Source organism: Syngnathus acus, chromosome 22 (assembly GCF_901709675.1).
Source record: "Syngnathus acus chromosome 22, fSynAcu1.2, whole genome shotgun sequence".
NCBI lineage: Eukaryota > Metazoa > Chordata > Actinopteri > Syngnathiformes > Syngnathidae > Syngnathus > Syngnathus acus.
Genome location: NC_051106.1, coordinates 3,766,410 through 3,783,055, shown reverse-complemented (window position 1 = coordinate 3,783,055; position 16,646 = coordinate 3,766,410).

Sequence of the window (16,646 nt, the reverse complement as noted above, 5' to 3'; positions counted from 1 at the left end):
CCGCGTGTTTGTTGCGCAATGATGCTACACTGAAGAACTTTCAATGAACTCAGAAGTGAGAAATGAGCAGAAGTGTGGTAAATAGGTTCACTGAGACGTATACTATTTAAGCTCCAAGACAAAACATAAAAAATAATTTTTAGGCCTACTGTCAATAATATACAACACATGTTTTGATAACCTGCCACAAAAACACAAAATATAGTGATCCCTCGCTACTTCGCGTTTCGTTTGTCGCGGCTTCACTACATCGCGGATTTTTTCCCCCCAAATTAAAAAAACAATTTAAAAGTCAAAATAAAACTTCTAAATTGAGGAAACATGTGTCTAACCTTTAGGACAATGTAGTATTGCTCCAAATGTTCGTTTACATTGCTTTAGAAGTCCGTTATCGCGGGTGGTTTTTGGAACCAATTATCCACGATGAACGAGGGATTACTGTAGTGTCCTTCTAATATGAATTTACATTGCATTTATGCTGAGAAGAACAAAAACACAGAATATACCGTAATGAAAATTCTCTTGATAACTTGTGTATATATTCTAAACATAAGCTTTGCAGGTCAGCTAAAGCCATTAAACCCAAGGTACTGTATAAACGCAACTACAGTGACCATATCCTATCCTCCATCTCTTGTGACCAACTGCAAAATTGTTCTTTGTCTGTATCCCACAACATAGCCATCAATCTGTCAAAGCTGTGCAGTCAAACATGGCAGACATTATCGGGACGTTATCATTCCGCAGCGATGCCTTTGTATTTGTTGGTGTCCGATTGTGTATGCAGGTGGCACGGTTAAAGGTCGCCGGGTGTTTGTTGAAGCTCTGTTTGTGTACTTTCATTGGCAGATGGATGGTAGACGTGTGTGGGCACATCTGGAGGTTCGTCGTCACTGTACCACCTACATTGAAGAGAGGAAAAGAGCTTAGATGAAGACAAATGATTTGTATGATTTTCTTCTGAGCTGTTCAAAAAGGGACCTATTTTGGTGACTCAAGGCTTGAACCCCTCAATGTGAGCTTTCATTTCATCCATCCAGTCTATAAATAAATAAATAGATGAATGAATGAATGAATGAATGAATGAATGGAAAAATAATGAAGGGAATTCAACTCAAAAGTTTTCTTTACAATATGTTCTACGCAGGTCCCAGGAGTTGAAACACGGATTTCTGATTAATATTGTGGTTGTGGAATATGAATTACGCAGCATAATCTACCCGTTTAAATTCATTTAAACATAGGGTGGCCATTTTGCCACTTGCTGTCAAATGAAAATTACATCACAGTTGCTCAGCGCTCAGAGAACAGCTAATCGTGGCTGAGCTTGTAATAGTCACATGACCAAACTCCGAAAAGAACAACTACTATTCCTACTTGCATTATAAAACCACATGCATTATAAAACCACACATAGGTTGAAATGTCAAATCAATAATGAAATTGAAATATATTGTGTAATCAAGATCAGCAACAAGTGACTAACAACAAAATGGAAGTAATAAAGATCGATTCATGTATGATTTTTTAATTCAACCGCTAATCTGATATCATTGAGGATAAAAGCGTCGACACACAAGCGCCTGAAGCCATCCTCTCCAACACAAACACAACATGGTCTGCAGCGTGCATAATCAGCTCCTTTGCTACACAACTGCGCTTTTGTCCTCCGCATCTCCCTCCTTCCTCTCTCCTTTGCATCCCTCCTTAAAGCTCTTGTCACATCAGCCGCCTCTCCGACCGGCCTCTGATGCTTGACGACGCATCGCATGTGGAACTTAGAGAGCCTCCGTTTCCTGTGACATGCGGAGATTGCAGCCTGACCACGTTGACCTATTTGCTTGGGTGATACGGCCTGGCTGGCTAATGTAAGAGGCCCTTCATACAGCTATCATGGGCCACGGGTTTATGTTTAGCCAACAGAAAGGTCATGGTACTTTTTTGTCCCCCTTGTCCCTCTCGCAACCAATTTAATGTAAAAATGTTGTTTGTCACAGCAATATGGCAACATGATAGAAACCTGATTAGCGTCTCTTCACAGAGGGGTTTCGGGCCGGAGCGAGGCGCCCGAAGAGGGGAAAGGTGGGGTCGAAAAGGGCGTTAGCATGTTCTGAATAACTGTAGTGTGCATGTGCTAATGATGTTGTGAGTCACACAACTCTGGGAAAACTAAATCAGTGCGAGGGCGCCAGGTTCACTCTCTCCAACGATGAGCTCCCCTGTGTGTTGAATGTGATCCGTACTTGTGAAAACAACTTCAGGTGGTCTGCATTCATGGCTCCATCTGATGGGGATTAGGTAACCCCCCCCCAACTCTCCTTTCCCCTATTTTGTCCTGTCGCATTCGAGTCACATTACACCCCGATGGCGTGGAAGCGTCACAGTGGTGCTGAGGAGATGTTTCAGGGTGTGGATGAAGGGGTGTTGTCGCACTCACTGGCAGCGGCACGGTGACACTTGGCTGAACGTGGCGTCGACTATGACGTGTTGAGGGCATGTTAAGTGGGCAGTATACACCACACCTGATTACATGTCAGGGTTGACTCATCAAGCATCAGCTTATGGTGGTCAGCAGGCGCGTTGGCAGGGATTTGGGGCCCTGTTGGGGGAAGAAAAATCACCCTTCACGCCTTTCCATGTCCAACCACCCTTTTGCTTTTGACGAGTTGTCCTAGTCCTCATTAGTGTCACAAGTGAGTTGGAGCATATGCAGGAAATGTATCTTGAATGCAAAAAGTCTACACACCCCATTTGAAATCCTAGGTTTTGTGATGTGTAAATTATATTAAAAATATTCAAATTATAAACAACATTGGAACACGTCATTAGAGGATTCATAACGTGAGAAAACGTTAGGTCTGAAAATCAAGGGAGATGTAAAGAAACATGTTCCAGAAAGCTAAACTAGAAAGATTGTGAAAGACCAGTTGTGTTACATAAGCAGTAGATCCATAAATTACATTGTTTTTATTTTATGACCACATCAGGTTTCCAGCTGTCTTCTCCCCACTCACACAAACCTCCCATTGCAGACGTTCAACCAGGCCTGAGGCTGCAGGATATAACAGATGATTTGTGACCTGTGAATTGAATTGATTGTTTCTGTCAACAAAGAGACTGTAAAGAGTAAAGATGGTCATCCCTTAAGTCCTGCATCATAAATAACACCATAGCAGAGAATGATCTAAAAAAAAGAAAAAAATGACTGAACCAGTTGCGTGCAAAGCACAATAGATACCCAGGATGAGTATAATGCATGCCCCCTAAAATATTTTTGTGTGGTGGGTGGGTCATAGAATGAGTGTGGATGCAACATTTTTACATTCACCAAATTCTTCCTCAATGGGCGTGAATGGGGCTAAGGGGTGGATGCCCCTCAGGTGAACGCCCCCGCCCCTTTGTATGCCACTGGACTGGACAAATCTCAGTTTATATAAAGAAAAATATCTTGAGCTTATAAACCACTTTTTGGTGCGCTTTTCACATGTAGCCTCAACCAGTGTGGGAAAATGTGTGTAAAAGGCTAACTGAGGCATCAATCACCAGCTGCTGTAATGTGACGTATTTTTAGGAATGACTGGCTCGCTGAGTCATTATGAGTCAGCCCCCAGACCGAAGAAAGTATACAAATGCCCAAACTTGGGCATGAAAAAAAGGTGTGTAAAGACAACCACAAGACCCCATTGTTAACTATAAAACAGGCCAGAATAGTAAAAGGTCATTCAACACAAAACAGCAAACAGCACGTTCCGCATGCAGGAAATAGCGAATAGGAAATAAAGAATACATTCACATGCACGACAAGAAGCACTTTCATTCAATAGTATGACTAGTAATAGTATAAGAACTGCAAGCGATGGAATGATGACATATGCAGCTTGTTTGACATTGAGGTGGCTTACTTGCTCCGCCCATCTTCAAGTGGGCCTCTTGGTAGTTTGAATCTGCTAATCTATGTGATGATAGTGAATTCCTCAGTGGACCGGAATCATAAAGCACTCTTGTGTCCGACTGTCACAGCACCTGCCTGGTGTAATCTCTTCTTCCATGCATGGGATCACTATATATTGAACTAGTGAGCCTCTCTGGGTCTACAGTTACAGTCAATAAGAAGAGACCACGGCTGTAACACATTTTCTAACTGGTCTTTATATAATTTCAGTGCATATGAGTGTGTGTGTGTGAATAGTGTTGATGACTTGTCTTTTGATTTTAATTCTGATTTGATTGAGTTTGACATCTTCAAATAACCCAACATTCATGTGGGAGAAAGCTGCAGAAATCCCAGATTTGAAATCCCAGCCTCAGAACTGTTAGGCAGATGTGCTAGTGTGGTATTCTATGTTGGAAAAAAAGGTCCTGACTTAAAGGTGCGACATTTACAGGTGGACCTCCAGCTGGCAAAGAAATTCCACAACCTGTGTTTCAGCTGTAAATCTGACATAATTACAGTGCCACAAACTCAAGCGCCGAAGTGAAACAACCACCTTGCCAGGGGAAAATAATCAGTGCTTAATGTTATGTCTGGGACGAGGGTTCACCCCTGTCTTTGTGAGCGGCAGGAATGTCAGAAATGTTTGAGCTCGTTCACCTTTACGAAGGCCAATAGGGAGTTGACATCATTAGTCAGTGGCGTGTGGATGCTTGTAGGGGAGCGAAAGGAAAGTAGATCCAGGTCACAACGGGGTTTGGGGTGTGTTTGGAGCTGTCATTGAGCAGGTGACAGGCGCGCTTCTTTTTATTTGCGGATTTGGACACATTTAAGTCAATTGCTCTAAACCAGGGGTGTCAAACTAATTTTTTTCACGGGCCGCATTGTAGTCCTAGCTTCTTTCGGAGGGCCATCATGACTGTCAACCCAAATAAATGTATGAGCACCTCATATTATAAACAGTAAAAGTTACAAAACAAACTGACAAATAACTCCTTTTCAAATCAGACGAGTAAAAACTGGTCAAATATTTAAAAATAAAAACAAAAAGAGATTATTAAAAGTGAAGACAATTTGCAGTTCTAGTAATGACACACAAATTTAATGCACAATTTGTCTTCGCGGGGCACATAGAATGATGTGGCGGGCCGTATCTGGCCCCCGGGCTTTGAGTTTGACACCTGTGCTCTAAACAGTTAATCAATGATCATAATAATTGTCAAAAAATTTGATAATTGATTAGTTATCATTGACTGTTACAATTGTTATTAATTGTTGCACTTGAGGGAGCCGCGCAAACCACTAAACTGGCAACATGCTACCATTGCAACATAATTTACTTTATTTTTATCAATTTTAAAAAGTCACAAACAGGACAAACAGACTGTTAATTAACATATTTTGATCCTGCTATGCATAATTGTACTTTTGTTTGCCTATAGATGGATAATGGATAGAGCATTGGTTTTAATGATGCTCTGCTGCCGTCTTGTGGTTAAATAAAGAAAGTGCAGATAAGTAGAATAAGAGCGCTTCAGTCTCATTTCATCATACAGTTTTTTTTTTTTTTTTTTATATACACTGATGATTGTATGTGCTTGCAACTCATATCACATGACAAGCAACATTTGAAGGAAGGAAGGAAGTCTTCATTCCTAACGGGCCAACGCTTTTTACCGGTTTATAGTCACACACTCTTCCTGTTTTTCTCTCCCCACTAACCAATAACAAACAATACAAGGAAAGGGGGTCTGCTCTTTGTCTAGACGGCGGCCCATCAGCTGCGTCTGATGTGATTAAGAGTGCAGTCCAACAACAACCATAACAAGTGACCTGTCTATCTGAGGTCACCTAGAAGAAAGAAGCTTGGATTCTCCTCCTCTCCCTTTAAAAAAAAAACCAACAAAAAAACATGATCTAATCTGGTGAAGATCACGTTACTCTCCTTTCCATTGACAACAGGAAACCATTCTATTGCTTTCAGCCTGAGGGTAAGTAATAAGCCAAGAGAAGCCACTTAACATGCAACTCTACAAAAAAAATGTTCAAAGATGATAGATTGCACTTAATGAAGATATATGTTTACACTAAGCGAATGCTATTGGCTGCAATGACATGTTTTGTTACATAGAGGGCAGAGTGACACAACGATCACATTTCTTGAGTTTCTCAAGGCCACAAGGCAAAGTTGCACCTAAAGTTGCCACTCAGAGACGATTATAAAAGTACTATATCCAGTTACACAAAAGTGATTTTCTTATGAATAAACTTAAAGCACTTTTTTACTCCAATCTGCATTGATTTATTCAGTGCAGCAATCATACTTAGTCTCTTACAGATTGAAATGACACTGAGAACTCCTTGCCCTGCTCCTCCTTGTTCATGTTAGTACAAAACACAACAAAAACACTAAAAACTGCACGCACAACTGCAAACACCTTGAAGTGTGTCAGGCTTTCAAAACAATAACTGACAACAGCATGACTAATTTGATGCTGTCTGACTGACTGTTTTAGAAACTCAAAGTAGACTAATTTCTAAGTTGACAGTCAACATCACTGTCCCGCCATGCAGGTTGCGTGCATGTGTGAGTACGTGCACGCGTGTGTCTGTGTCAAAGTTGGTATAGGGGCAGACTTTCTGGAGCCGGCTCTCCTGTGCCCTCTGATGACTAGACGCTGGTCAGACCCACCTTGAGCCGACGCCATGATGGGAGGGGCAAAGTAAGTGAGGGTTTGAAACAAGATCAGACAACACGTTGAGAGGTGACACACGCAGGAAGGTGAGGAAAAAAAAAAGTGAGAGTAAGCGGAGGAGAGCAAAAGAAAGCCAAAGGAGCGAGGAAACTGCATAAGGGAGCACGATGGAAGAAAGACACAATAAGAGGGAGAGAACACTAAAAGTCTTGCCCGAGGCATCATTTGTGTGTCAGAGTTGGGTGCACGGAGGCCAAGAACGGTGTCATACGCAGCTGAACACATTCATTGTGAACACATACTGGCAGCCAACACACACATCTGGAGTTCTCATAATGAAATGCAAAGTTTTTCCTGAGCACATATACTCTAGAAACACCAAGACTATGCCTTGTTAAGATCGTTTAATTGTAACGCAATCCGTACCTTGGCACACGTGTAAAGGTTATAACAACAAGCATATAGAATACAGTATATTAGCATCTGCATTCATTGGTGTCAGTCATTTGGCGGGTTTTAGTAATGGGGGGGAAGTAAGAATCCATGTTTATCAAGGGGGATATTTTCCAGACCCACCCACAATATAAACTGCACTATGCAGAGACCGTCTTTAAACATTTAAAATTTGTGTTGTCTCTTTAGACAGCGTCAAACAAATTGAAATATATGAAAACAGATCTTTTTAACTAAAACAAATGCATGCATTATATTAATCGACAATCGAGTATCTCATAGTGACGAGAAAATGAAGCTTCGATTATGCTTCATGAACCAGTTGTTTTTTCGACTCCTCCAGATGGCACTGTTGGTTAAAAAAATTTGTTTAAGAAAGGGTGAGTCAGAGTACTTTCTGCCCTATGTTGAACAGAGTGCCATTTAGAGGGCTCGATAAACACAACTGGTTCATGAACCACTTTTAAAGCCTCATTCTTCCATCACTAGCATGTATACTAAGTAAGCACTAGTAAGGTACGCCCATATTCAACATGCCCATGCCTTGTTATTAGTGGAATTATATAATTATTTGCATTCATCAGTGTCAGTTTTGTCATATTATATGTGACTCCTGAGTATGTGTATAAAATTTTGTCTGCAGTGCAAAAAAAAATGGAAGCAGTCTGCATTCAACAGTGTTGCAATCATCTGTCTTGTCAGTCTTAAAATTTATCGACAGAATTTATAATACTCAAGCTGCAGGAGCCGCTCACACGCGCTGACACGCACGCACGCACGCTCACACGCGCTGACACGCACGCACGCACGCACGCGCTGACACGCACGCACGCACACACGCACACACGCACACACGCACACACGCACGCACGCACGCACGCACGCACGCACGCACGCACGCACGCACGCACGCACACACACACACACACACACACACACACACACACACACACACACACACACACACACACACACACACACACACACACACACACACACACACACACACACACACACACACACACACACGCTGCCAAGTTGCCCGTGTGCAACATATCCTCCACTTTCCCCTCCTCTTTTCAACATCCTTGCACGATACACAAGAGTTGCACTCAGGTTACACGTCCAGGTTGGACCTCTCGATTGCTCCCTGGGGCTGTCGGGAAGAGAAGCGGTTGGAAGGCGGGAGGGGACGAGAGGGATGGGATAGGATGGAGGGGGTTGGGGTGGAGTGGGGTGAAAAAAGAGGAGATGATGGAAGGAAGGTCCACAATAACAGTCTGTTTCCTTGCGTGTTGATGCCTGCAGCCTAACCTTACCGCACCTGTTGTGGAGCCTCACAGTAGCCGGACAGCGATATGGGTTCGCTGGGGGCTGTACGAATTTGGCCAGTGATCTCATGTGGCACCTGCATCATGGTCCAAAGCCAGCTGGGCATAAGCCAAGCCTGGATACAAACTTGATGCACTTTGTCAATATCCTTTCACACTCCCCACGCACTTGACGACCCCTCTTGCCTCCCGATGAACCGGACAGCGTGAGCGTGCATGCTCGAATGTGTGCGAGTGTTCCTTTGCCCTCCGACTTACTACGCTGGGTAATTGGGTAAGTGTATAATAAGGTTGGTCATGGGTATCTGCACCCATGCAGCATGGGTTTCAAATGTGATCCAGGCAGCAATTTGCAAAAGAACTGTGGATTGTGTTTACGATTTGGGCCAGCGCTGTGGAGGAGGGACAATGTGAGAAGTCATTTTTGGAGTTTGGTTCTAACATAACTTACACTACCAAATTGATTGTTTATGATTAGTGTGTAAAATAATATATAGTATTAAGTATCAAAAGTAGCAAAGAAAGTCATAAAATAAAAAAAATAAAAAAATAATGAATAATAAAATAAAAAATGAGTACTTAAATATTAAATTAAATATGAACACAATTTAAATAAAATATCATTTTGATGAATTAATTTTAAAATAAATAATTTGAATTAATTAATCATAAGAACATTTTTTTTCCACTCAGTCTCAGTCATGGGCAGTGCACAGTATCAAATGAATTAAATAGTGAATTCATAAATAATGAGTCACATACTGTAATTAAATAAGAATAACGAATAAAGTAAAAGTAAAATGTGGCCAGAACGCTTCTCTGTGGTCACATTTCCTTCCGTCCATTTGACCTCATTATGTCACAGATGAGCTCAGGGCACAAAGACTACAACAATAATTATCAGTCACATCCACCCTTACGGACAATTCATCCAAAGACCATCATGCATCGTTCTGGAAAAATGGAAATAATCACGCACGCACGCAGAGCACATGCAAACTCCACTAGGGGAGTCTGGAGCTGAGATTTGAAACTCAAACCTCAGAACTCTGAGGCAGATGTGTTAATAACTGCAGCTTTTGCAATAAATAGAACAGTTCCCCTCGTCTAAAAGCATGCGTCCCTCTCTGATTGCCCAATTAGAGGGGTTGTGTGACCACACCATAAAGAGCAACTTGGAACTTGTCATCCCTCATTGCCTGTGCTCATAACCGGAAATGAACTAAGCAGGGCCGTTGAACTGCATCAACTCTCTGCGGGATTGTTCCACCAGTGATGACATGTCCTCTTATAGCAGCTAAGCAAAACACAATTTTCCGTAGTTACACTTTTATGAAGACATTTTTGTTTGCTTTTGAGAATCCAATAGGAAACTAGATAGAAAAGCCGGAAATTACACAGTGGGGAAGAAGAAGGAGGCAAGAGTTGCTATTTATGCTATTTCAGGCCTAATTTGCAATTTCTTATCAGATGTGACATTTTCAGAGCTTGACAAGGCACGGTCACCTGTTAGCAGAAATGACTCAGACGCTAGTGACAGACAACAAACTGGTCAAGTAACGGGGGCACAAGCTGTTGCGCAAAGCAGCCTCAAATAAACAAGTGTTCATGTTGTTTCCTGACTCTGACAAGGCTGTCAGTGGACATTAGCGCTCCTCTCATTTTTTCCACGCTCTTACCAGCGCACACCTCCACTCTCTCTGGAGCTCCTTTATCGAGCATGTTTCTTTTAATAAAAGAGCCCCTCTCTCTCCGAGACCATTTACTTTGGAGTATATGTCTTTTTCCCTCTGTGCCCCCTTCAAATCCTTTTCACCCTCCCCCTTCTCCCTGTTTGACCAAGTCTGTATTTGTTGTGAGACAAGGCTGTCTCTGTCTGAGGACCGTGCATGTGTGAATACGTGCATCTGTGTGTATGTCTTGTGTGTGTTTGCAACTGTTGATATCTGCTTTGCGCCATCATGCTTGTGTGTGTGTTTAAGCGAGCCCGGACTGGGCCTCGAGGGCAAAACACTCCCCCGCCACATCTCCACCCCCGTTTCTTTTTGTCCTCCCAACCATCTCCCAGAGATGGATGTGTCTCCAGGGAATTGGCCCCAGAAGAAAAGCACCTCCAGCCCGCACATATTAAATTCTGCTGAGCAAATACAATATGCTGATGTGTTTTTTTCCCCTCCCTCTCTTTCTCTCCCTCTGCCCTCTTGATTTTTGAAAAGAGTCTGTGAATACATCTTTAAGTGGAGTTTGACAGTTTTAAAACTTTTGAAGCAGAATTGTTATGCTCACATTGTGTAAACTTGCAGAAAACATCCATCAGTATGAAAGTGAGCTTTTTTTGCTAACGTACCTTCAGGAAATACATTTTAGCGCGCCTTGAGCGTCCTCAGCACAAAATCACAACACAGCCATATGTACTGCAGCCTTCTTTTCCTTTTCTAATGAATCTACTCACCCCCCCCCTTCACTCCCCCTCCTCAAACACTCCTCCCCCAGGCTTAAGGCTCGGCACCTGTGGGCCCCTCTCCCCCGCCGCACCCCCCCCCCCCCCCTCCTTTTGCATGTGTGAAGGAGCTCATTTCTTGACAGACCGTGCCTTAAGCACCCTTGTAAAATTCCGATTAATATGATGTCCACTCAAAAACACTTAAAAAAACCAACAACTTATTTTCTGGCAAACTTTTACATTTTCTGGGATGATTTGTTTCTATATCTGACTGTGTTTACATTTACTGAAAAACAAAATAAGCAACTGCAGAAAGGGAGGTGACAACATCGGTGCAGCAACAACACAAGCTTAATAACCAGATACGCACTGATAAATTTATGAAAAAATCTCAACCTACTCCTTCATATTTATTTCATTTGCAAATCTTGACTTGCTACTGCAGTGCCGTACTTGTTTATTTAACTCTTTTATTGACGCCGTGGCTGTGCTCCTCATTCTTATGGGATTTTAGAAGTAGAAAGAGGTTTTAATAGTTGTGCACCTGCTCTGATAGCACTATAAAACAGTTGGGGGTATGAAAGTTTATTACCACATCACCATTAGTTGAAGCTCGCCAAGACTCCACTGCCCCCAATATAAGCTCCACCAATGGATTTTGTTTAATTCTTTGTCACTTCTCACTCTGATTAAAAGCTTTCACCAACATGAAAGCTTGCAAGGCTCCTTTCTGGCACCCACTAGCATGGCGCTCTCCCAAACACATGGCTTTGATAGTCACCCTCCTGATTTAATCCACTTGTTTTGTGTTTTGGAGTGCGTGTGAAATGTGCTTTCGTATCAAGACTTTTTTGCTCTGTCACACAGATGTGATTCAAATGTTGTCCGCACTCTTTGCTTACTATATGTGACACCAAATGCATTTTTCTGTTAGCCGAGTGAGGTGGGAATAAAGAACTGAGAGTCTCAGAATCATCTTGACTCTGAGATCAGGCAGTATTTTCCATTAGCATCAGTGCTATATAAAAAAATATTTTCACAGTTGACTTACAGTCATCCTGTCTGTTAGGATGGATGTCCCATTCAATTTTTCATAGACCTTCTCAATCTGCTCTAAAATGAATGAAGACCCACTCTTGTAAACGTCAAACATGTTTGGTGGATCATCGTTCCTTATGTCTGTGATCATCACTGATGTATTGTGACATTCTACGCAACGATAGCAGATTGACCTAGAGCTTGGGAAGTAAATAAATCAACACCTGGTTGTGGTTGAATTTTTCATGCTCTACTTTGTGGCAGTCAAGATGTGCTCTGGCACTTTGCTGCCTCTCATGGGTCAGTTGTGGTACTACGACAGACAGACATCTAATTTAGGCGAGGTAGATCATAGCCAGTCTTATGAAAGTAAATAATGGGATGTTGAGTGACGCTGGTGCATTGATGCTGTGTACCATAATTGATATGGACACCACAAACTGCAGTGTCTTTAGAAAAGCTGAGCAAGAAACCATGTTATCTCCTTACTTGCAACAAATATGATCTTAAAAAAATATCCTAAAATAAAATTTCTGATAACCCTACAAACATTTTTTGTTTCAATAAGCTTAAACCCTGTTTTGTTTTTTTTGCATTATCTTTGCGTCATAACCTGTGCGATCTTCAAACAACTATGACCTTCGGTCGTCGTTAATCCTCATCATGTGACCACAGGGCAGTTCGAATGAAACATCAATGGCCGAGGCCGAGCAATTTAAGTCGCTCCATCAAAAGGCGTCAGAGACAAGACGGTTACTCTTGAGTCATGCTGGTGGCTTTAATGGAACTCTCTAATTAGGCACCAGAGGAGCAAACAAAACAAAAAAGCCAAGAGGCTTTGTTTTCCCAAAATGACTCAAATGCGGGCATCTGTCTTCATCTGCTTGCTGTAAATGCACATTAAACACTGACCACACAAAACTATACTTGTGTGTTTGGTTCTCCGGCTAAAGAAAGTTTTCACACAAAGGCTCCACAGGCGCTGCCAAATGCTGTCAGCTGGCCACTTTCCAATAAGAGACTGTGAGCCAGACACACCAATAACATCCACTTCACTTCCTGTAATGATTCACCTGGACGCTGGGCAGTAGTCAACAATAGCGCCCCACTGGGAGAGAGGATTAAGCCTTTTTAAATAAGCTCCATTGGCAAAAACCTCCTAATGGGACAGTGATTACTAGGAGACCGGTTAGACAGGGTGCTGGTAATTTTGCAGAAGGAAGCAAGGCGAAGTTATTTTTTAAAAATGGTTTGCGCTGTTGTGGGTGAGAACACAACTGCTTTGATCAATGTGACTCCTCTTATTGAGGCACAATGACAGCATGGAGACACGTGTGGAAAGGGATTTTCTACAAGAATAGAGCCTTAAATACATCAAATTGAAACCATATAAACCTGATAAAAATAAGCGCTAGCTATGAAATATGATCTAATCTAATAACGTATTTTCCGCACTATAAGGCGCACCTAAAAACCTAAAATTTTCTCAAAAGCCGACAGTGCGCCTTATATATGGACCAAATTCCTAAATTTGAACTGGCCCGAAGCATTGTGTCATGAAATCAATCATAAGTGGCCCACTGAAGACTATGAATCATGAATCAAAAAGACTATGGATCATTATTTTGTGATTATAAAGTAATATGTTGCATCTGAAGTTGAAATAAAACAGATAAGATGGAGAATGATTTGATTTGGATTAGAAATCTGACATGTTGCATTAATTGTACGCCTTATAGTCCAGTGCGCCTTATATAAGGACAAAGTTTTAAAATGGGCCATTCATTGAAGGTGTGCCTTATAGTCCGGTGCGCCTTATAGTCCGGAAAATACGGTAATACAAGGAACAAATGAGCCAAGGGGGGAGGCTGAGTAACTTTTACCACTTTCAATAGTGTATACACAATTCAGCTCATAGTCATGTGTAACTGTATTGAAGAAGTGCACCCCACTGTAGTGTGACCTCAGTCACATGATTCGACCTCAGTCACATGATTCGACCTCACACATGTTGTATTCGTGCACTTACAGCAGAGATCAACAAATGTTTGTGAATGGCAGCCCCTCATTAGCACTGTTTTCATGTGATCAGTTTGCACGCACGCACACACAAACACAGACGTCTAAACAGTTGGATACAAAATCACACGGGCACACGCGCACACAAACACACCACATGACCAGATGAAGAGGAACCATTGTTCAGTATCACAGGACCTTTTTAACACAGATGCACACAATTCTCCTTCTGCAATCGAAGGGTAAGCAGCAGCATTGGCCTTGTTTTGATATTCTGTGGTTCACATACTTGCAATGATTAGAGACACACAGACTCTGTGTCCACGTCGTATCACTACGTCGTCTGTGTTTCCAACATAAGACAAATCAGTGTCACAGCAATGCAGTCGCATTTGCGGCAACCACAATAAGGCTTCACCAAGCTGTCATTGTGGCAGGCAGTGACAGTGGCGGGCCATTAGCTTGCCGAGCCAGAGTGGGTGAGGTCAAACCCCTGACCCCTGTGACTGAGCATTGAGTGGGTGAGAGGGGGAGGGGAAGCCGGATCAAAGTTCAAAAGGTGATAGGGGTGGAGACGTTTGACCAGAGCTGACCTGTGGTCCCCATTTTGTGGAGACAAGTCATAAGACAAACATAATCAACTATGATTTATGAGCTAATGGACTTTTTTTTTGTGTGATGTAACATTTTTGTTCACAGGCAACTTTCTAGCTGCTGGACGTTTACGACTTTAACCTTTGCGTCTCAAACTTGTAAACCTCGTGAGGCTCGCGTACTCTGTCCGAAGCTAAATAAAGAAGACAAAGCGACTTTCACAGTTGTGTGTGCAGTGGGAGTCAAGTGGTGCAGATGCTTTTGTAAACCAAATTGAATACAGGTACTAAAAACTTGAATGTGGACCAATATTAGCCATGTATATTAACCACATTGTCACACAATGTTTATTCTTGTGAGTCTAGTTGGCAGAACCTGAACTGAGTGTTTGCTTAATATTAATATTTGCCTTTTAAAAGAGACTATGCATTTTTCTCCATGGGCCCACATCAACATCTCCTTTTTATTTAAAACTACAAAACATATCAATGAAATTTTTGACATAAATTCAAGAAATAGTTGAATTGACAAAAAATATGACCCAGGTCATAAATCCATAACAAATATTTTAAGATAAAAGTTCTCAGTCTACAGTGTTCTTTGAAGAAAAAACACATGTCTAGTCTTTCTAACTTCACATCTTGTCCACTTTTCTTTTAGCAGGGAACTTGGAGCATACTGTTTTAACCCAAGAACGATGTTTTTAAAATGTGATAGGTAGCCGGAGTTAAAAAAAAAAAAAAAAAATCATGCAAGGATGGGGAGAGCATGCACACAGTCTTGAAATGTGAGGCGAATATGCAAATCGCGACTTCAATGGTGCCGCCCCTTTTAATTCCTGCGGCTGCAAACTGCAACCACAATTCTGTGATAAACATTGTTGGACAGTTTCCTTAACAAGTGTAAATGTTGATCGGATCGCTGCCAAGCAAGTATTTTGACAGCAACGGCAGTAATGAGCATTCCCACATCATTACTTTTCTCACCTTGAGTGTAAACAACTTTCTTCAAAACTCTGTTGAATAATGGAAACATCCAACATTTTGACACACACCAGCATCGCTTGGGGTGGGGATGGATATTAGGGAAGGGAGGGGGGGGGGGGAGTTCTGCACATGATTAAGTGCCTCAAGGGCATTGGTGGATTTGCTGCCTCAAATGACAGACTGCACAAACTGAAGCTTTCACTAAGCGATGGTGAGAAGTGCTCTCCGCTTTGGACAGGCTTAATATAATTAAGCTACGGTGGTTGGGGCTTTGCAGTATTTACACTTGCATAGATACTGGAACATGAGTTGTGTCATTATCATTGCCGTCTTCTATGTAGCTCGCAGCTGTCATGTGTTTGTTACACAGACGCTTTAAACACATTCAAGCTGCGTGACGCCACTGCAAAACCGCATTTACTCAAGGGGAAATGCACCTGTGACACAGTGATATTATCACTTCTCCGACCCGTGAACCACATCCCTTTACCGAGCACCAATATATGACTAGATGTCTTCCTCACTGAGCTTGACGACACTGTGACAGTCAAATCCTGACCAGCTATTGATAGCAGCGAGGTAAAAAAAAAAAAAAAAAAAAAAAAAAAAAAGAGAAAATAACAGCCTGATGTTATGCAGCTACGGCGAAGAACCCTCTCGATAATCTTCTGGGACATCATTAGTGTTCCTGTTTTCACCGTGTGTCACAATAGTGCCTCATTCTTTATGAAAACAAGCAAGTGCCACACTGTCACTTCCCCTCTCGCACCATGAACTCCTGCTGGCATCCTGTGTCAATGATAAGCATAATCCCTTGATACCTCCTGGCCCCTCTTAAACAAAAGAACCACAGGAAGAGGTCAGGCCTTTTGCCACATAAACCTGCCAAGAAATTATAGAGCTCCATATGTTTCAGGTTGAGCAAAAATAAAAATACAAAACAAATCCTCCGACTGCACAATCTCATCCTGCTTAATTAGAGGGTTGTCTTACATACAGAGAAAATTGGTATTATTACGCAAAGGTTATGTACACTGTGAAATATTCAGATTCACATCATCAGTCTTGCACATTGGGTTATTTTGTCTCTGTTCCCAGGCCCGCTGACTTCTTTCTCCAGAGGAATAAAAGTTTACCACTATTATGGTATAGTTA